Consider the following 21,302-nt stretch of genomic DNA (forward strand, 5'->3'; position numbering starts at 1 on the left):
GTTGCTGCTCTTCACCTTCCCTTGGCGCCCTATCTACAGGCACAACAACACTGGGTCAGTGCTTTCCCAGAGACAGAACATCTCATGTCGTTCGGCCTCGGCAGAGCCTGTTTCAGAAAAGGCAAACGTCTAGCTCCAGCTCCCACAAGGAAGGGCCAGGCCCTGAAAGCTGTTGCTGCTCTTCACCTTCCCTTGGCCCTATCTACAGGCACAACAACACTGGGGATCAGTGCTTTCCCAGAGACGGAACATCTCATGGCGCTCGTCCTCGGCAGAGCCTCTTTCCGCAAAGGCAAACGTCCGCCTCCTGCTCCCACAAGGAAGGTCCAGGCCCTGAAAGCTGTTGCTGCTCTTCACCTTCCCTTGGCGCCCTATCTACAGGCACAACAACACTGGGATCAGTGCTTTCCCAGAGAGCAATCTCATGGCGCTCGACTCGGCAGAGCCTCTTTCCGGAAAGGCAAACGTCCGGCTCCTGTTCCGACATGGAAGGGCCCAGCCCTGAAAGCTGTTCCTCTTCACCTTCCCTTGGCGCCCTATCTACAGGCACACAACACTGGGGATCAGTGCTTTCCCAGAGACAGAACATCTCATGGCGCTCGTCCTCGGCAGAGCCTCTTTCCGGAAAGGCAAACGTCCGGCTCCTGCTCCCACAAGGAAGGTCCAGGCCCTGAAAGCTGTTGCTGCTCTTCACCTTCCCTTGGCGCCCTATCTACAGGCACAACAACACTGGGGATCGTGCTTTCCCAGAGACGGAACATCTCATGGCGCTCGTCCTCGGCAGAGCCGCAAAGGCCTCTGCTCCCAAAGGAAGGCCCTGAAAGCTGTTGCTGCTCTTCACCTTCCCTTGGCGCCCTATCTACAGGCACAACAACACTGGATCAGTGCTTTCCCAGAGACGGAACATCTCATGGCGCTCGTCCTCGGCAGAGCCTCTTTCCGGAAAGGCAAACGTCCGCTCCTGCTCCCACAAGGAAGGTCCAGGCCCTGAAAGCTGTTCCTCTTCACCTTCCCTTGGCGCCCTATCTACAGGCACAACACACTGGGGATCAGTGCTTTCCCAGAGACAGAACATCTCATGGCGCTCGTCCTCGGCAGAGCCTCTTTCCGGAAAGGCAAACGTCCGGCTCCTGCTCCCACAAGGAAGGTCCAGGCCCTGAAAGCTGTTGCTGCTCTTCACCTTCCCTTGGCGCCCTATCTACAGGCACAACAACACTGGCAGTCAGTGCTTTCCCAGAGACAGAACATCTCATGGCGCTCGTCCTCGGCAGAGCCTCTTTCCGGAAAGGCAAACGTCCGGCTCCTGCTCCCACAAGGAAGGTCCAGGCCCTGAAAGCTGTTGCTGCTCTTCACCTTCCCTTGGCGCCCTATCTACAGGCACAACACCACTGGGGATCAGTGCTTTCCCAGAGACAGAACATCTCATGGCGCTCGTCCTCGGCAGAGCCTCTTTCCGCAAAGGCAAACGTCCGGATCCTGCTCCCACAAGGAAGGGCCAGGCCCTGAAAGCTGTTGCTGCTCTTCACCTTCCCTGGTGCCCCTATCTACAGGCACAACAACACTGGCGGATCAGTGCTTCCCAGAGCACAGAACATCTCATGGCGCTCGTCCTCGGCAGAGCCTCTTTCCGCAAAGGCAAACGTGCCGCTCCTCTGCTCCCACAAGGAAGGTCCAGGCCCTGAAAGCTGTTGCTGCTCTTCACCTTCCCTTGGCGCCCTATCTACAGGCACAACAACACTGGTGTCGGTCAGTGTTTTCCCCAGAGACAGAACATCTCGTGGCGCTCGTCCTCGGCAGAGCCTCTTTCCGCAAAGGCAAACGTCCGCTCCTGCTCCCACAAGGAAGGTCAGGCCCTGAAAGCTGTTGCTGCTCTTCACCTTCCCTTGGCGCCCTATCTACAGGCACAACAACACCGGGGATCAGTGCTTTCCCAGAGACAGAACATCTCATGGCGCTCGTCCTCGCAGAGCCTCTTTCCGCAAAGGCAAAAGGTCCGCTCCTGCTCCCACAAGGAAGGTCCAGGCCCTGAAAGCTGTTGCTGCTCTTCACCTTCCCTTGGCCGCCCTATCTACAGGCACAACAACACTGGGGATCAGTGCTTTCCCAGAGACGGAACATCTCATGGCGCTCGTCATCGGCAGAGCCTCTTTCCGGAAAGGCCAACGTCCGGCTCCTGCTCCCACAAGGAAGGTCCCAGGCCCTGAAAGCTGTTGCTGCTCTTCACCTTCCCTTGGCGCCCTATCTACAGGCACAACAACACTGGGGATCTGTGCTTTCCCAGAGACGCAACTTCTCATGGCGCTCGGACTCGGCAGAGCCTCTTTCCGGAAAGGCAAACGTCCGGCTCCTGTTCCGACACGGAAGGGCCCAGCCCTGAAAGCTGTTCCTCTTCACCTTCCCTTGGCGCCCTATCTACAGGCACAACAGCACTGGGGATCTGTGCTTTCCCAGAGACCAGACATCTCATGGCGCTCGGTCCCTCGGCAGAGCCTTCTTTTCCGGGAAAGGAAGCAAACGTTCCGGCTCCTGCTCACCACAAGGAAGGTCCAGGCCTGAAAGCTGTTGGCTGCTCTTCACCTTCCCTTGGCCACCTATCTACAGGCACACCAACAACGTGCAATCAGTGTTTTCCCAGAGACGCAACATCTCATGGCGCTCGCTCACTCGGAAGAGCCTCTTTCACGGAGGAAAGGCACACTGTCCGGCTCCTTGCTCCCACAGGAAGGTCCCAGGCCCTGGAAGCTGTTGCTGCTTCTTCACCTTCCCTTGTCCCCCTATCTACTGGCACAACAGCAGTGGGGATCAGTGCTTTCCCAGAGACGCAAACCATCTCATGGCCCTAGGGACTCGGCAGAGCCTCTTTCCGGAAAGGCAGACGTCCGCCTCCTGCTCCCACAAGGAAGGGCCCAACCCTGAAAGCTGTTGCGGACCTTCCACCTTCCCTTGGCGCCCTATCTACAGGCACAACAGCACTGGGGATCTGTGCTTTCCCAGAGACGGAACATCTCATGGCGCTCGTCTCGGCAGAGTCCTCTTCTGGAAAGGCAAACGTCCGGCTCCTGCTCCCACAAGGAAGGGCCCAGCCCTGAAAGCTGTTGCTGCTCTTCACCTTCCCTTGGCCCCCTATCTAGAGGCACAACAGCACTGGGGATCTGTGCTTTCCCAGAGACGCTAACACCTCATGGCACTCGTCCTCCGCAGAGCTCTTTCCGCAAGGCAAACGTTCCGCCTCCTGCTCCCACAAGGAAGGTCCAGGCCCTGAAAGCTGTTGCTGCTCTTCACCTTCCCTTGGCGCCCCTATCTACAGGCACAACAGCACTGGCAGTCAGTGCTTCCCAGAGACAGAACATCTCATGGCGCTCGTCCTCAGCAGAGCCTCTTTCCGGAAAGGCAAAGTCCGCCTCCTGCTCCCAGAAGGAAGGCCCAGCCCTGAAAGCTGTTGCTGCTCTTCACCTTTCCCTTGGGAGCCTATCTACAGGCACAACAACACTGGGCATCTGTGCTTTCCCAGAGACGCAACATCTCATGGCGCTCGGACTCGGCAGAGCCTCTTTCCGAAAAGGCAAACGTCCGACTCCTGCTCCCACAAGGACGGGCCAGGCCCTGAAAGCTCTTGCTTCCCTTGGCGCCCTATCTGCAGGCACAACAGCACTGGGGATCTGTGGTTTCCCCGAGACGGAACTTCTCATGGCGCTCGGCCTCGTTAGAGCTTCTTTCCCAAAAGGCAAACATCCGGCTCTTTCTCCCAGCAGGGTCTCTATGAGTCACACCGTTTCACCAGCGAGGATTCTTTTACCCCTTTTGAGATAGCTTGGATATCATCTGTTGCTAACAATCCCGGTGCCTGTGTAAACCTCTCCACTGATCAAATAACCCTAAAATGCCACTGATGGCACTAGCCTCTGAGCCACATATTAACCAGGTATGTTTTCTTGTTCCTTTCAGTATATTTCCCTGCTACTAAGGGATTGAGGAAAACTCTACTTGTGCTCCTTCCACTAATCACCCCTGTGCCCTGAAGTCCCTTTTGATTGCCTTTGGATTTCTCCCTGCAATCTCATCACTGCCAACCTGCACACACCAAGCAATGGGTAATAATCAGAGGTCCGAACCAGACTCAGGAGTTCTCTGGTAAAGTCTTTTACCTGGACCCAGGGAGGCAGGCGGACTTTCCTTCGGGATGGGTCAGGACTGTATATCGGGGCCCTCTGTCCCCCTTAGAAGGGAATCGCCTACAACAATTAACCCTCCTTTTTCTTTTTTCAGAGGCTGTGAGAATGTGTGGGGCTGCCCGACTGAGCCTAGGCACTCACTGGATAGGGATTCACTACACCCTGATCTTCATTGACCTGGTCCTCAAGTTCCAGAGCCCCATACCCTGTTGCGTAGGGGCAACTGGGAAGGTGAGGGAGGCCTCCCGAGCAGGGACCTGTATCCATTCCACTCCATCTCGTAGGTCCCCTCCTGCCTGGTGGCAAGGGGGCAGGGGAACCTCCGCTTCTTGCGGAGCCTCCATCCGCTGCCCTCTGCCTCAGGGATGGTAGGGTGTGGGTCCACCAATCTATCTCCCTCTCACGCTCCCTGATACTCCTCAACCTTTCCACTTCCTCCTCCTTCAGCTCTGCCACCAGGCTGAGCAGATCAGCTACCTGGTCACATCTCACACAGAGGTGTCCCCGCTGCCCCTCCGTCATCAGTGATAGACTCAGGCACTCCCTGCAGCCAGAGACCTGGACAGCTGCACATTTACATGGGAGCTCTGTCTGCGTCGCCATGTTTTTCCTAGCAATGGATTTCAGCCGAGTGGACAGCCATATCGGGGTCTCCTTCTGAGGCCAATGCCCACCGCTTCAGTAGCCTTCTCGAGCTGGGAAGGGCGGGGGGGCTGCGCCCTACCTGCACAAACTGCTGTGCAAACTGTCACACCACGCCCTTTCTGCCGTGCTCTCAGTGGCTGGCACTCCTCAGGGCCAGTTTAAATCTCTCCGCGGTTGCCCCTGGCAACGCCCACGCCGCGTCAGCCCTCTCTCTCGCGAGAGCTGCCGGCTCTGCACGGTCCCTCTGCTCTTCCCCGGGGCTCCTGGGCCTCGGGAACCTCCCAGTCCCACCTCAATCTAGTGCTTAGCCGCCATCTTAACGTTGCGTCTGCTGGCCTCGCCGCTGATTGATGTGATTTTAATAACTACTGTTGTTATTGCATTTAACGAGCTAGTTTCCTACCTAGTTTAGAGACATACGTATCTTTTTCTGCTATGCCTCAGAAAAATTAAGTTTAACTCCTTACCTGGTCATGTTGGCTACGCAATAGCTGTAGCTGTAGTACAGGAGCAGGTATCATCGATGCCAATAAGGGTCGCTTTCTCTCTTCAGGGTCTCACTTGCTGTAAGTTTAAGGCTGGTAAGAACAGTGCTGCTGCTCCTCCAGCTGACTTTATAACTTCTGGTGGTTTGCCCTTCCCCTTTCCCAGGTGATTGCGGGAAGGGTGGTGGGCGGAGGCTCGGGGTATTTGAGCCACAGCCTCTGCTAAGGAAGCTCATTGTGCTCTTGGGTTTCTCTGGTGTTGGTGCTCAGCTCTTCCTTGAGTCTTCGGCAGCTTTTGAGCTGGCTCAGCCCTTTGGGAAGAGGTGTCTGCCTGAGGTAAGAGCTTCAGGGTTCAGCAGTATGTGTGGTAGAAAGTAACACGTGTATGCAGCTTTTTTTTTCTTTCTTTCTTTTTTTTCAGGTCAGTAATTTTGTTTTGAGTGTTCAGGGGTGGGAGACTGGTTTAATAGTATAGATTGTTTGGGTTTTTTTTTATTCTTCATGCATTGTGTTTTCCTGGAATTCCCAACTTTATTGAAAACAGAACCGTGTTTTTTTTCACCAGTTCTGCTGTATACTGTGTAAGCTGCTGATATCTCTCTTAACAGGAGTGATGGTGACATTGTTTAGCAGGGGTTAGGGTGAGCGTCTTGTATGCATCTGTATATGGAGTTTTAGCATTTCTGAAGAAAGCATCAGGGCCGTGAGGCACAGTGCCTTTCAGGGTCTGGGACCCCTCGTTGCCTTTCCTCATTGCCCACAGAATGCCATGTTGTCCCTAGAACCTTTGCAGCTTGTGGCAGGCCCCTTGTAGATTACAAACCTTAGGACTTAACTTCATTTTGTGGGCATGTGGCAGAGCTCAGAGTCTCTGGGGAGTTGTAGGTTAGGAGGTGCCCCCAGAATTTGGGATGTGGCTCAGAAGAGCATCTCCTGAGGAGTAGCCACTGAAGGGGGTTGAGGGGTGCAAATTGAGGGCAGGAGGTGTCAGGAAGCAGCGGGGTTGCTTTCCTGACAGTTGAGGAGAAGAAAAGGGGTTTCTAAAGTTTTGGGACTGGTGGGAAAAGGGAGGAGGGTTCACCAGGCTTTCTCAGATGAGTTTTGCAGTTGGATTTGGATGTCATAGAATTGTAGAATGGTTTGGGTTGGAAGGGACCATAAAGATCCTCTGGTTCCAACCCCCCCCAGCAATGGGTAGGGACACCTTCTGCGAGACCAGGTTGCTCAAAGCCCCATCTGACCTGGTCTTGAATGCTTCCAGGGAGGGAGGATCCGCAGGTTCTCTGGGCAACCCGTTCCAGTGCCTCGCCACCCATAGTGAGAAACTTCTTCCTAACACCTAAACTAAATGTACCCTCTTTAGGAGTAAAGCCTTTACCACCTTGTCCTATTGATGTACACCCTTCTAAAAAGTCCCTCTGCAGGTTTCTTATAGGTACCCTTTATGTACTGTGAAGTCTGCTATAAGGTCTCCTGCAAAGCCTCATGCCGGCGAGCGGTCCGAGAAGGCGAGGCGGTTGTTGGCCAGGTCAGTGTTGAATAGCAAAGTATTATGGGGCTGCTCGGTTAAGCATTTACCTTCTGTTTTGGAGGCGCTGTGTGGGCTATCTTTGAATGGGATGAGCATTTGAGGTGAGCTGTGGATTAGCGAGGAGGAGCATGGGGCCGATGCCCTCTCATGAGCGCCATGCGAATTTGGTGTGTCGTGGTACCTTAGGTACCATGAGTGACAACGGCTGCAGGGTCCGACTCCGCAATGAGCGTGTAAGCGTAATGCGGTGGCCCTTGTGAGGAGCGGGGGAGTTGGGGAAGTAGTTGGCGTTGGCCGGCAGGATGCTTACTCCTTTTTCTGATTTGTTTTTTTCATTGCAGATGTTGAAGACCAATGTGTCATCTTGAGGAACATCCCAGTTAGCCCACGTGGTTTTTGTGGAGGATAGATTCAGACCCACGGCCCTCTGAAAGCTACGTTGAGGGACCAGGGCTGGGGAGAGGCTGGGAGGAAGGGACAAAGCTGGGAATTGCAGGGAGGGGTTTTAAAGTTAGCGCAGGAGAGAGGGCTGTCCAGGAGCAGTCCCCTTTGGGCAGGCGAAGGGAGCGGGTCGCTTTTCAGCGCGAGACCAGCGTGGGCAGGGCAGTTCCAGCCTCTGTCTGTGGTGGTGCACAGTTTGTGTAGTCTGTCTTCTGTGCCTTAGACCTTCCTCGGGTCTCAATGTCCTTATTGCGCTTTGCGCGAGGGGAGCATGGCATGCGCTTTAGGCGCCATCCCTAGGGTCTCGAATGCCCTTACTCATCGGCACACTGCCAATGGAGTGCTTCTCGCGTTTGCAGCTCTAAAGCAGGGATCGGTTTCGGCAGATTCCAGTCGGTCCTCTCTTGCGGCATTCTTCCGGGCTGTGTCGGCAGCTCTGCTCTCTAGCCATCCATTTTCTCGGACCGGGAGTTCTTCCCCGCATCTTGATGTTCGTAGGTCTTGATGACAGGCTTCTTGCACATCCATCATCTTGGTTTTGACGGTGCTGTCTTGTAACAGGCTGTTACGTTAGACTCCTTGGGGTCTGCCATACAGCCTCCTTCCCTCAGTATTTTGGACACTATAGGTCGTCTTGCCGGATAGCACCTCCCGTCCGGGAGTCATTCTTCTTGCTGAGAGTTTTCTCTCACTTTGAGTCACCTTGTCTGTAGTGTTCTGTGTTATGTTGGTCTGTGCACGGGTGTGTTTGGCTTGGAGCTGCTCTGCCCGGGGATGTAGAGTCAGGGGTAGTTGGAACAGCGATAAGAGTCTATGGGTGAAATGTTGATTTGTCTTAATTGTTTAGGCAAGGGTTGTACAGTCATCTGGGATCGAGTAGGCATTGGTGGGCTGTGTGGACAGCAACGTTGAGAGTTTTTTACAGAAATGATTGTAGCCATGCGGCATGGGCTGTTGAGGGGTGGTGAAGCAGATATCAGTCTCTAAGGTGTTGAGGCTTGCATGTGATGGGCTTAAAGTTTGGCCCTGGTTTTTTTTGTTTTGTTGTTTTAAATGGCTGGCTGTAGCTGGAGTACTGGTATTCCTAGATGGAATCAAGATCTCTGGAGTTGTTAAGCTCTTGCTCTGCATCCAGGCTGACTCGTTCAATGTGTTTTTTTTTTTCAGATGCGGAGAGACAAGATGCGTGCCCCAGAGCGACGGAGGAGGGGAGCAGAGTGCCGTAAGGAGGTGGGTCTGTGAGTGGAGTCGGAGGGAAGATGCGGCCGGTGGCTCTATGACTAGCTCATAGGGGTTCTTTTTTTCTTTTATTCTGAAGGTGTGAAGCAAGGAACGACGTGGGCTATCAGCACCGGAGGTGACTTGGGCAAGGTGAGCCGTGAGTAATGGGTTGAAGCAATCATTTCTTTGGAGGTGTTGTATTGTTAGCAGAGTTGGAAGCATCCCTTGTCACTTGTGTTTTGCAGGTGGTACACAGGCTTTGATGTGGCAAGCTGTTCGATGGCAGAGGCAGGGCATGTGAGTGGCTGAGGTAAAGGAGTGGGACCTGGGAATCGGTGTGGGCGGGCTGAGGTTTCAGGGCGGTGTCTCAGCATGCGTCTTCTGCTTTGGTTTTTGCAGGTGGCACACGCAGCCTCGGAGGGGCGAAGCTGCAGGCTGATGAGCAGTCTGAGAAGGTGAGGTGGTTGTTGGCTGGGTAGGTGTTGAATAGCTAAGTGGCTGGTTAGTTAAACATTGACCTTTTTCTTTTGCAGGTGCTGTGTGGGCTACCTTTGGAATTGGATGAGCGTTTGAGGTGAGCTGTGGCTTAGGGAGGAGGAGCATGAGGCCGGTGACTTCTCATGAGTGCCATGCTAATTTGGTGTATGTTAGGTACGATGAGCGATGATGGCCGCAGGGTGTGACTCTGGAATGCGTGGGTAAGTGTAACACTGTGGTGTGTGCGATTAAGTGGGGACTTGAGCAAGTAACTGGCATTGTCCAATGTGATGCTTACTCTTTTCTCTGGTTCTGTTGTTTGGGGTTTTCTTACTGCAGATGATGAAGAGGTATGTGTTGCCTGGAGGACCATCCTGGTTTACCTTGTGTGGGTTTTGTTGAGGATGGATTCGGACCCTCGGCCCTCTGAAAGTTAAGTTGAGGGACCAGGCCTGTGGAGAGGCTGGGAGGGAGGCACAAAGTTGGGAATTGCTGGGAGGGGTTTTAAAGTTAATGTAGGAGAGAGGGCTGTCCAGGAGCAGTGCCCTTTGGGCAGGCGAAGGGAGCGGGTTGCTTTTCAGCATGAGACCAGCGTGTGCCAGGCAGGGCAGTTCCAGCTTCTGTCTGTGGTGATGTGTAGTTTTGTGTAGTCTGTCTTCTGCATCTTAGACCTTCCTCAGGTCTCGATGTACTTGCCGCTCTGTGCGCTCAGGGAGCCGTGGCATGTGCTTTGGGCAGTGTTCCTAGGGTCTTGAATGCCCGTACTTGTTGGCATGGTACCAATCAGGTGCTTCTTTTCTTGCGTTCAGACCTCTAAAGCGTGGATCGGTGTCAGCATTGTTTCTGGCCCATCTCTTTTGAGATGTTCTTCCAGGCCGCTTTGGGGGCTCTGCTCTCTAGCCTTGTGTCTTCTTTGACTGGGACTTCTTCCCTGCATCTTGATGTTCCTAGGTCTTGAGGACAGGCTTGTTAAGCATCCGTTGTCTTGGTTTTGACAGTGCCATCTTATAACAAGCCTTGACTTTTGACAAGTCCTCTTTGGGGCTGTTGTAGAGCCTCCTTGCCTCATTGCTTCAGACACTCTAGGTCATCTTGCTGGATGGTGACTGCTGTCTGGGAGTCATTCTTCTTGCCGAGAGTTTTCTCTCTTGGAATCACCTTGTTGGTAGCGTTCTGTGTTGTGTGTGTTGTGTGCACAGGTGTGTTTGGCTTGGAGCTGCTCTGCCAGGGGACGTAGAGTCAGGGGTAGGTGGAACAGCAATAGGAGTCTACGGGTGAAATCTTGATATCACTTAATCATTTGGGCAAGGGTTGTACAGTCATCGGGGATCCAGTAGCCATAGTTGGGCTGTGTGGACAGCTGTGCTGATAGTGTTTTAGGGAGATGATTTGAGCCGTGTGGCATGGGCTGTTGAGGGGTGATGAAGCAGATTTGAGTCTCTAAGGTGTTGAGGCTTGCATGTGATGGGCTTAAAGTTTGGCCCCTCTTCTTTTTAATGGCAGGCTGTAGTTGGACTCTAGGTGGTCTTCCTAGATGGAATCAAGACCTCTGGAATTGTTAAGTTCTTGCTCTGCATGCAGGTGATTTGTTCAATATGTCTTTTTCAGATGCGGAGGGACAAGATGCGTGCCGTAGAGCAACGGAGGAGGGGAGCGGAGCACCATAAGAAGGTGGGTCTGTGAGTGGAGTCAGAGGGAAGATGTGGCCGGTGGCTCTATGACTAGCTTACAGGGTTCTCTTTTTTTTTTTTATTTTGAAGGTACGAAGCAAGGAGCGAAGCGGGTCCTCGGTACTGGAGGTGACTCGGGCAAGGTGAGTCGTGACTACTGGGTTTAAAGGAACTGTTCCTTTGGAGGTGTCATATTGTTGGCAAAGTTGGAAGCATCCCTTGTCATTTGTTTTTTTTTCCAGGCGGTACGCATGCCTTGATGTGGCAAGCTCTTGATGACTGAGCAGGGTGGTTGAGCGACCAAGGTAAAGGAGAGCAAGTTGGGAATCGGTCGGGCAGGCGGAGGTTTCAGGCCGTGTCTCAGCATGCACCTTCTGCTCTGGTTTTTGCAGGTGGTGCACGCAGCCTCAGAGGAGCCATGCCGCAGGCCAATGAGGAGTTTGAGAAGGTGAGGTGGTTGTTGGCTGGGTTGGTGTTGAATATCAAATACTTCACGGTTGCTTGGTTAAGCATTATCTTTGATTTTGCAGGTGCTGTGCGGGGCCACCTTTGGAATGGGATGAGCATTTTGAGGTGAGCTGTGGCTTAGGGAGGAGGAGCGTGGGGTCGGTGACTTCTCATGACTGCTATGCTAATTTTGGTGTCTTGCTGTCTTAGGTACCATGAGAGATGATGGCTGCAGGGTGTGACTCTGGAATGAGCAGGTAAGTGTAAACACTGTGGTGTGTGTGGATTAGAGCGGGGGGTTGGGAAAGTAGTTGGTGTTGGTCATGGGTCTACTCCTGCCTCTTCTGTTTTGTTTGGGGTTTTTTTTGTTTGTTTGGTTTTTTTTTTGTCTTTCACTGCAGATGATTAAGAGGAACCTGGCGACTGCTGATCATCCCCAGTTAGCCCATGTGTATTTATTGTGGAGGATGGATTCGTAGCCCTGGCCCTCTGAAAGTTAAGTTGAGGGAACCTGGGTTTGGGAGAGGCTGGGAGGGGAGGGACACAGCTGGGAATTGCAGGGAGGGGTTTTAAGTTAGAGTAGGAGGGCAGGGCTGTCCAGGAGAAGTCCTGTTTGGGCAGGTGAAGGAGGCGGGTTGCTTTTCCGCATGAGACCAACGTGTGCCGGGCAGGGCAGTTCCAGCTTGTGTCTGTGGTGGTGTGTAGTTTGTGTAGTCTGTCTTCTGTGCCTTACATCTTCCTTGGGTCTCAAAGCCACCATCAGTCTTTGCGCTCAGGGAGCGCGACATGTGCTTTGGGCGCCATCCCTAGGGTCTTGAATGCCCTTAGTCATCGGCACCGTGCCAATCGGGTGCCTCTCTTCTTGTGCTCGAACCTCTGAAGCGTGGATCGGTGCCAGAAAGTTTCCCGCTGGTTCTCTTTTGCGGCGCTCTTCTTCCGGGCTGCTTTGGCAGCTCCCCTCTGTAGCCGTGTGTTGCCTTGGACTGGGCGTTCTTCCCTGCATCTTGATAGTTCCTAGGTCTTGATGACAGGCTTTCTTACGCATCCATCATCTTGGTTTTGACAGTACCATCTTGTAAGGGGCCGTTACTTTTGCCTCTTCTTCTTTGGGGCTGTCGTAGAGCCCCTCCTCGCTTGGTGGTTTTGCACGCTGTAGGTCATCTTGCCGGATGGCACCTCCTGTCCGGGAGTCATTCTTGCCGAGTTTTCTTCTTTGAGTCAACCTTGTTGGTACTGTTCTGTGTTGTGTGTTGTGTGTGCATGGGGTGTGTTTGGCTTGGAGCTGCTCTGCCCAGGGATGTAGAGTGAGGGGTAGGTTGAATAGCAATAAGAGTCTATGGGTGAAATGTTGATTTGACTTAATTGTTTACGCAAGGGTTGTCAAGTCATATGAGATTATGTAGCCATCAGTGGGCTCAGTGGACCAGCCACATGATAGTGTTTTACAGAGATGATTGGAGCTGTGTGGCATGGGCTGTTGAGGGGTAATGAAGCAATTTGAGTCTCTAAGGTGTTAAGTCTTGCATGTGATGGCCTTAAAGTTGGTCTTTTTTTGTTTTGTTTTTTTGTTTTCTTTTTTCTAAGATGGCAGGCTGTAGTTGGACTCCAGATGGTCTTCCTAGATGGAATCGAGACCTCTGGAATTGTTAAGCTCTTGCTCTGCATCTTGGTGACTCATTCAATATGTTTTTTTTAAGATGCAGAGGGATAAGTTGCGTGCCACAGAGCGACGGAGGAGGGGAGGGGAGCAGCGTAAGAAGGTGGGTGTGAGAGTGGAGTCAGAGGGAAGATGTGGCCGGTGGCTCTATGACTAGTTTATAGGGTTCTTTTTTTTTTTTTTTTTTGAAGGTACGAAGCAAGGAGCGAAGCGGGCCATCGGTACTGGAGGTGACTCGGGCAAGGTGAGTCGTGACTACTGGGTTAAAGGAACGTTTCCTTTGGAAGTGTTGTATTGTTGGCAAAGTTGGAAGCATCCCTTGTCATTTGTTTTTTGCAGGCGGTACGCATGCCTTGATGTGGCAAGCTCTTGATGACTGAGTAGGGTGGTCGAGTGGCCATGGTAAAGAAGAGTAAGTTGGGAATCAGTCCGGGCAGGCTGAGGTTTCAAGCAACCTCTCAGCACATATCTTCTGCTTTGGTTTTTGCAGGTGGCGCACACAGCCTCGGAGGGATGAAGCTGCAGGCCGATGAGCAGTCTGAGAAGGTGAGGTGGTTGTGGGCCAGGTTGGTGTTTGATATCAAAGTATTATGTGGTTGCCCGGTTAAGCATTTACCTTTTGTTTTGCAGGCGCTGTGCGGGCCACCTTTGGAATGGGATGAGCATTTGAGGTGAGCTGTGGCTTAGGGAGGAGGAGCGTGGGGCTGGTGACTTCTCGCGAGCGCTATGCTAATTTTGTGTGTTGCTGTCTCTAGGTACTATGAGAGATGATGGCTGCAGGGTGTGACTCTGGAATGAGCAGGTAAGCATAACACTGTGGTGTGTGTGATTAAGCGGGGGGTTGGGTAAGTAGTTGGTGTTAGCTGATGGGTTACTTACTGCCTCTACTGATTTTGTTGCTGGTGGGTTTTTTTTGGTTTTTTTTGTCTTCACTGCTGTAAGAGTCGGTCAGAAAATCAGCATTGTCTCAACATTGTCATCAGGAACATGAACAGTACATTACCTGACAACGGCCTGTTTGGAGCGCAGCGGCCAATCCCAAGGACAGAATGTGCGGTACAAGGCTCCTGGAAGGTACCTGGCTAGAGCCGCTAGAGATAACCGCATAGCTACTGTCAAAAAGGATGGATTGCACCTGTTGCCATAACATCGATGAAGAAATCATGAACTCTAGACGAACTTTGCTTCATTATAATACCAAAACACACCTCCTGGTCGAAGGCTACCCGCCTCCAAGACTTGCCACGCCTCGGACACCGACCCTGCGCCTGCGTGATAGCCTTGCTCGAGAAGGGCGGAGATATGATAATTGTATTCTGAGAAGGGCGGAGACTCCTGAGGCAGAGGTGGAGCAAGGTGTGTTACTAAGCATAAAAGATGACTTCTGAACAATGGGAATTTGAAGCTTCCCCACCAAGGACCACGACGATCGACAACGCAGCATTAGCTGGACCCGGGACCGTTAGGACGTCTTGAGATCAGCGGTGGTAGCTATAACCTCTTTTTTCTCCTCTCTCTAAACTTAACTTTACTTTTCTCCTTTCTCTCACCCATCTCTAACTATCGCGTGCCTCTTCACAGGCAATACAATAAAGTTATACTGTGTGATTACTGCTATCCCCTTTGGTGTTGGTCACCTTAATTTTGCACTTTCGAGATCGTAGCAAACGAACCATCACGAGTCCACCGAGTGGACCGTGACAACTGCAGATGATGAAGAGGAACCTGGCGACTGCTGGATCATCCCAGTTAGCCCATGTGATTTTTGCGGAGGATGGACTCGTAGCCTTGGCCCTCTGAAAGTTAAGTTGAGGGACCCGGGCTGGGGAGACGCTGGGAGGAAGGGACAGAGCTGGGAATTGTAGGGAGGGGTTTTAAAGTTAGAGTAGGAGGGCAGGGCTGTCCAGGAGAAGTCCTGTTTGGGCAGATGAAGGGAGCGGGTTGCTTTTCAGCACGAGACCAGCGTGTGCCGGGCAGGGCAGTTCCAGCCTGTGTCTGTGGTGGTGTGTAGTTTGTGTAGTCTGTCTTCTGTGCCTTACATCTTCCTTGGCTCTCAACGCCATCGTCAGTCTTTGCGCTCAGGGAGCGCGACATGTGCTTCGGGCACTGTCCCTAGGGTCTTGAATGCCCTTAGTCATCGGCACCGTGCCAATCGGGTGCCTCTCTTGTGCTCGGAGCGCTAAAGCGTGGATCGGTGTCAGAAGGTTCCCGCTGGTTCTCTTTTGCGGCGCTCTTCCGGGCTGCTTTGGCAGCTCTGCTCTCTAGCCATGTGTTGCCTTGGACTGGGAGTTCTTCCCGGCATCTTGATGTTCCTAGGTCTTGATGACAGGCTTCTTACGCATCCATCATCTTGGTTTTGACAGTACCATCTTGTAAGGGGCCATTACTTTTGCCTCTTCTTCTTTGGGGCTGTTGTAGAGCCTCCTCGCTTGGTGGTTTTGGACGCTGTAGGTCATCTTGCCAGATGGCACCTCCCGTCCAGGAGTCATTCTTCTTGCTGAGAGTTTTCTCTCTCTTTGAATCACCCTGTTGGTAGTGTTCTGTGTCACGTGTGTTTGTGCACGGGTGTGTTTGGCTTGGAGCTGCTCTGTCCGGGGATGTATGGTCAGGGGTAGGTGGAACAGCGATAAGAGTCTGTGGGTGAAATGTTGATTTGCCTTAATTCTTTAGGCAAGGGTTGTACAGTTATCTGGGCTCTAGTAGCCATCGGTGGGCTCTGTGGACAGCCACATTGATAGTGTTTTACGGAGACAATTGGAGCTGTGTGGCATGGGCTGTTGAGGGGTAATGAAGCTATTTGAGTCTCTAAGGTGTTAAGTCTTGCACTGTGATGGGCCTAAAGTTTGGCCCCTTTCTTTTCTTTTTCTAAGATGGCAGGCTGTAGTTGGACTCCAGATGGTCTTCCTAGATGGAATCGAGACCTCTGGAATTGTTAAGCTCTTGCTCTGCATCTTGGTGACTCGTTCAATATGTTTTTTTTCAAAGAGGGACAAGTTGTGTGCCACAGAGCAACGGAGGAGGGGAGCAGAGCAGCGTAAGAAGGTGGGTGTGAGAGTGGAGTCAGAGGGAAGATGTGGCCGGTGGCTCTATGACTAGTTTATAGGGTTCTTTTTTTTTTTTTATTTTGAAGGTACGAAGCAAGTAGCGAAGCGGGCCATCGGTACTGGAGGTGACTCGGGCAAGGTGAGTCGTGACTACTGGGTTAAAGGAACGTTTCCTTTGGAAGTGTCGTATTGTTGGCTAAGTTGGAAGCATCCCTTGTCATTTGTTTTTTGCAGGCGGAGCACGCAGCCTCGGAGGGGTGAAGTCGCAGGCTGATGAGCAGTGTGAGAAGGTGAGGTGGTTTTACAAAGCAACCTTACCGTTTCACAGTAGAAAACCGTCACCGTTCACCAAAGCAACCTTACAGTTTCACAATACATTTTCACAAAGCAACCTTACAGTTTCACAATACGCTTCACCAAGCCACCTTAAGTTCAACAATTACAGTTTCACCAAAGCAACCTACAGTTTCACACTTACCGTTCACCCCCCCCCAAAAGCAAACCTTACAGTTTCATAAGCACTTCACAGTTCACCAAACAACTTAAAGATTCACAATAGCAACCTTAAAAAAGTTTACAATGACAGTTTAACAATAGCACTTCAAAAATTGCAATACGAATGGCTCCTACCATACCAGTAAAATTATTTTTTTTTCTTAATTACACCCAGAGACACCCCATATCTATTGCTTTTATTTGCTGTCACATGCCATTTAATACAAAGCTTACAGAGCATTTTCACCTTTACAGAGCATTTTCCACCCTATCACTCTTTTTCAACATTCATCACTGCCATTAATCCCTCGCTGCACATCCAGAAGTTTTCCTCCCCAAGTGATGGTAGCTCCACAATCCCTTTCCAAGCAAACAAAAACAAGTGACCTCCACTCATCTTGACAGACGTCCCCACTTCACCACTAGGCTCAAAAATAAAATGAAAGACATCATAGATCACCAAACTACAAAGAGCACCCCACTATTTTACAAAACCCACCATGCAAAAATATAGGTTACACTACACAACTTCACAACCCTGCCCTAATAACGCTGGCCATCTAGTCCAACTCACCCCACCCTTCACCCCACAAAACTCCCTCAACGTCTCCAACTACTATCCGCCCCAAACCAGCGTATAAGTCCTGCAATGACTGGCAATGTACCACATTCCAGGGGAGCGCTCCACAGGAAACACTATTCAAGGTCAAGCCTTGAAAAAAAAATCCCCCGGCCTTGCCAAAAACACCCGGCCCCCAAGCCTTCCCCTTGTCTGAACATGGAATGGAACATCGCTCACAGAGAGGCTGGGGACAGGGGAAAACAAAAAAACCCAGCCAGGGGAAAAAAAAAAAAAAAAATCCCCGGCGGAGGTTTTTGTATTCTATTGTATTTTATTTTTTTCAATTCCTAACAAAAACACTCTAGCTTTTTAGTGTCTATTGAGGTTGGATGTTGTAAAATCATAAAACACCTACAAGGGTACACACATTAAAAACACACCATGAGTTCACATCACACCACGCTAGGCCTCACTCTCAACTACAATCCCACACCAAAAGGCAACAATGGGGCCACCGCCCTTTACCCCCAGCACACGGGACCTCAGAAAGAACCCTGCTGCCAAACCCCCGGCCCCAAGCCCAACCTCCTTCCAAGCTCCCCACCACTGCCCTCCAGTTACAGCAAGCGTCAACACACACCAGATGCCCCATGGCGTAGCTTTTTCAACCAGATACTTAGCTTCTAAGCAGCGGCCATGTTTCACAGCCAACCTCCATAGCAGGCCACATAGCCCAAACCACAGGTTCCTTCAATTCGCTCGTGACCCATTGATCACACGCAAAACCAACCACACAAAACAGTTGAATAGACACGACCTTGGCATAAAAAAATCCTCCACAGTCCAAACTCTGCCTTCCCAACTACTCCACAAAACAAAAACCTCAATGCATTAACCATTTCTAGAATCTTTACACAAACAAGTGTCCACATGAATACTATGATCACCATTGCCACCATACACTGCCTCCTTACTATATTCTACCTCACAACCACTGCAATCCCTCACTACCACATGCAATAACTCAAACATTATGGAACCTCAATGCTAACAATCTAGGACATATCAACATTGCAACCCACAGACATCTTTATCGTGTTCCACCTACCCCGAATATACATCCCCGGGCAGAGCAGCTCCAAGCAAACACACCATGCACACAAACACACACAAACACAGAACACTACCCAACAAGGTGAATCAAAGAGAAGAGAAAACTCGTCGGCAGGAAGAATACACCCAGGACGGGAGTGTGCCATCGGCAATATACTTAGCAGTCAAAATTCACGAAACCACGAGGAGGCTCTGGACAGACCCAAAAGAGAAGAGGCAAAGTACAGCGCTATCAGCGATGGATCAAAACCAAGAAGATGAGTGCATAAGAGTCCTGTTCTGAAGTACCTAGGAACATCAAGATGCGCGTAGAACGCCCATCCAAGGCAACACACAGCTAGAGAGCATAGACTGACAAGCAGCCCGGAATAGGCCGCAAAAAAACCAGGGGAACCTTCCGGCACCGAACCCACGCTTATCAGTCCGAGCGCTACAGAGAGGCACCCTGATTGGCAACGGTGCCAGTGACTAGGGCAGTCAAGGACCCTAGGGACAGTTGCCAAAGCGAATGTCGCGCTCCCTGACGCAAAGACTGACGGTTGGCTTGAGACGCCAAGGAAATGTTAGGCACAAATGGAGTAGAACAAACTACACACACACAGACCACAGGCGGAACTGCCCTTCCCGCACCCACGCTGGTCTCATGCTGAAACAAACCCGTCTCCCGTACATCTGCCCAAACAGACTGCTCCATTGAGACACCCTCTCCACCTACACTAACTTTAAACAACCCTCCCTCAAGTTCCAGCTCTGTCCCTCCCTCCAGCCGTCTCACCCCAGGTCCGGTCCCCTCAACTCCTTTCAGATGCCAAGGCGAGTCCATCATCCTCCAAAAATCACATGGGCTTCTAACTGGATGATCCGAGCAGTCGCCAGTGTCCTCTTCATATCTGCAGTGAAGACAAAACGAAAAAAAATACCACAAAATCGATAGAGAGCAGTAAAGTACCCATCAGCTAACACCAATACTACCCAAAAAAAAAAACCCCCCCCGCTAATCACACCACACCACAGTGTTTCTCTTACCTGCTCATGCCAGTAGTCAACTCGCACGCATCATCTCTCATGGATACCTAAGAACAGAACACCAAAATGTAGCATTAGCAGCTCGCCGATAGGTCACTTAGCCCCACGCTCCTCCTCCCTAACTACAGCTCACCTCCAAACGCTCATCCCATTTTCAAATATGGTCCGCCACAGGCACCTGCAACACAAGAAGGTAAACGCTTACAGGAGCAACCCCAACAGTACGTTGTATTAAACACCAAGCCCGTCCAAAACACTCAACCTCACCTTCTCACATCGCCTCATCACGCCTCGACTTTCACCCCTCCGAGGCTTGCGGTGCCTCTCCTGCAATAAAAACACAATGACAAGATTTAGCTATTCCAACTAGCACATACAACACTTCCAAAGGAACGTTCCTTTAACCCCTAAGTGTCACACTCAACCCCTTGTCGAGTCACCTCAGTACCGATGGCCCGCTTCGCTCTTGCTTTCGTACCTCAAAATAAAGAAAAAAAACCCTATAAACTAGTCATATACCCACGGACCACATTCTTTTCACTTGATCCACCTCTCACACCCACTTTTACGTCTGCTCTGCTCCCCTCCTCCGTTGCCGTGTGGCACACAACTTGTCCCTCTTTGAAAAAACATATTGAAAGAGTCACCAAGATGCAGAGCAAGAGCTAACAATTCCAGAGGTCTCGATTCCTCTAGGAATACCATCTGGAGTCCACTACAGCCTGGCCATCTTAGAAAAAGAAAAGAAAGGTGGCCAACTTTAGGCCCATCAGTGGCAAGAACTTACACCTTAGAGACTCAAATAGCTTCATTACCACCTCAACAGTCCATCCACACACTCAATTGTCTCCGTAAAACACTATCGATGGCTGTCCACAGAGCCTCACCGACGTGCTAATAGACAGGCCAGATAACTGTAACAACCCTTGCCTAAAGAATTAAGGCAATAACATTTCACCCACAGACTCTATCGCTGTCCATCCCCACCTACCCTGACCATACATCCCGACAGATGCAGCTACCAAGCCAAACACACCCGTGCACAACACACGCTAGACAAAGAACACTACAACAGGGTGATTCAAAGAGAAGAAAACTCTCAGCAGAAGAATGACTCCTGGTAACGGGAGGTGACATTGGCAAGATGACCTACAGTCGTCAAAACCACCAAGCGAGGGAGCTCTACCACCGCCCCAAAGAAAAGAGGCAAAAGTAATGGCCCCTTACAAGATGGTACTGTCAAAACCAAATGATGGATCGATAATAAGCCTGTTCATTCAAGACCTAGGAAATCAAGAGGCCCGGAATAACTCCCATCCAAGGGCGCATCACATGGCTAGAGAGCAGAGCTGTCCAAACACCCCGGCCCAAGAGCGCCGCAAAAGAGAACCAGCGGGAACCTCTGAAACCGTCCAACGCTTTAGCGCTCCGAGCACATAGAGAGGCACCCGATTGGCAAGGTGCCGATGAACTAAGGGCTTCAGACCCTAGGGACAGTGCCCGAAGCACATGTCGCGCTCCCCTGAGCGCAAAGACTGACGATGGCGTTGAGAGCCAGGAAGATGTAACGACACACAAGACGAACTACACAAATCCCCAACGAACACACAGACACAGGCTGGAACTTGCCCTGCCCCGCACACGCTGGTCTCGTGCTGAAAACAAACCCCTCCCTATTAATCTGCCCAACAACAGGACTTATCTGACAGCCCTGCACCATCCTACCGTCAACTTTTAAAACCCCCTCCCACCTACAACTTCCCAAGCTCTGTCCCTTCCTCCCAGGTCTCCACACAGCCCGGGCTCCCTCACACCCCATTAACTTCACGAGGCCCAAGGCCACGAGCTACACCTCCTCCGCAAAAAATGCACATGGGCTAAGCTGGGAGGTCCAGCAGTCGCCAGGTCCTCTTCATCATCTGCAGTTGAAGACAACAAAAAACCAAAACAACCCACAAGCAACAAAATCAGTAGAGGCAGAGTAGTAAGTAACCCATCAGTAACACAAACTATTACCCAACCCCCCGCTAATCACACCAACCACAGTGTTATGCTTACCTGCTGATTGCCAGAGTCACACCTGCAGCCATCATCTTCATAGTACCTAGAGACAGCCAACACACAAAATTGCATAGGGCTCGCGAGAAGTCACCAGCCCCCACGCTCCCCTCCCTAAAGCTACAGCTCACCTCAAACGCTCATCCCATTTCAAATATTGGTGTGGGCACAGCACACAGCCACCTGCAAAACCAGAAGGTAAACGCTTAACGAGCAAACCACAAGTTACTTGATATTAAACACAACCCCGTCCCAACA

General features: G+C 51.4%; 3 long non-coding RNA genes across 3 annotated transcripts in view; 1 reads left to right on the top strand and 2 right to left on the bottom strand.

Moving 5' to 3' along the window:
* LOC115338415 overlaps positions 1 to 11,953 on the bottom strand; it is a 17,070-nt gene extending 5,117 nt beyond the window's left edge. The window contains exons 1-2 of the long non-coding RNA XR_003922398.2: positions 11,847 to 11,953; positions 128 to 129 (exon numbers count right to left, since the gene is read on the bottom strand). This is a non-coding gene — a long non-coding RNA (uncharacterized LOC115338415). The remainder of the gene's footprint in view (positions 1 to 127; positions 130 to 11,846) is intronic.
* The window catches only part of LOC121233141, a 44,437-nt gene that overhangs the window by 19,664 nt on the left and 3,471 nt on the right, over positions 1 to 21,302 (top strand). Inside the window, exons 6-7 of the long non-coding RNA XR_005931937.1 lie at positions 11,035 to 11,090; positions 13,377 to 13,417. This is a non-coding gene — a long non-coding RNA (uncharacterized LOC121233141). The remainder of the gene's footprint in view (positions 1 to 11,034; positions 11,091 to 13,376; positions 13,418 to 21,302) is intronic.
* LOC115338413 lies at positions 13,555 to 15,358 on the bottom strand. Its single transcript, XR_003922396.2, has 3 exons — positions 15,296 to 15,358; positions 14,452 to 14,875; positions 13,555 to 13,681 (listed from the first exon to the last, which is right to left on the bottom strand). It is a non-coding gene; the product is annotated as an uncharacterized LOC115338413 (long non-coding RNA).

This window comes from Aquila chrysaetos, unplaced genomic scaffold, assembly GCF_900496995.4.
Source record: "Aquila chrysaetos chrysaetos unplaced genomic scaffold, bAquChr1.4, whole genome shotgun sequence".
Taxonomy (NCBI): domain Eukaryota; kingdom Metazoa; phylum Chordata; class Aves; order Accipitriformes; family Accipitridae; genus Aquila; species Aquila chrysaetos.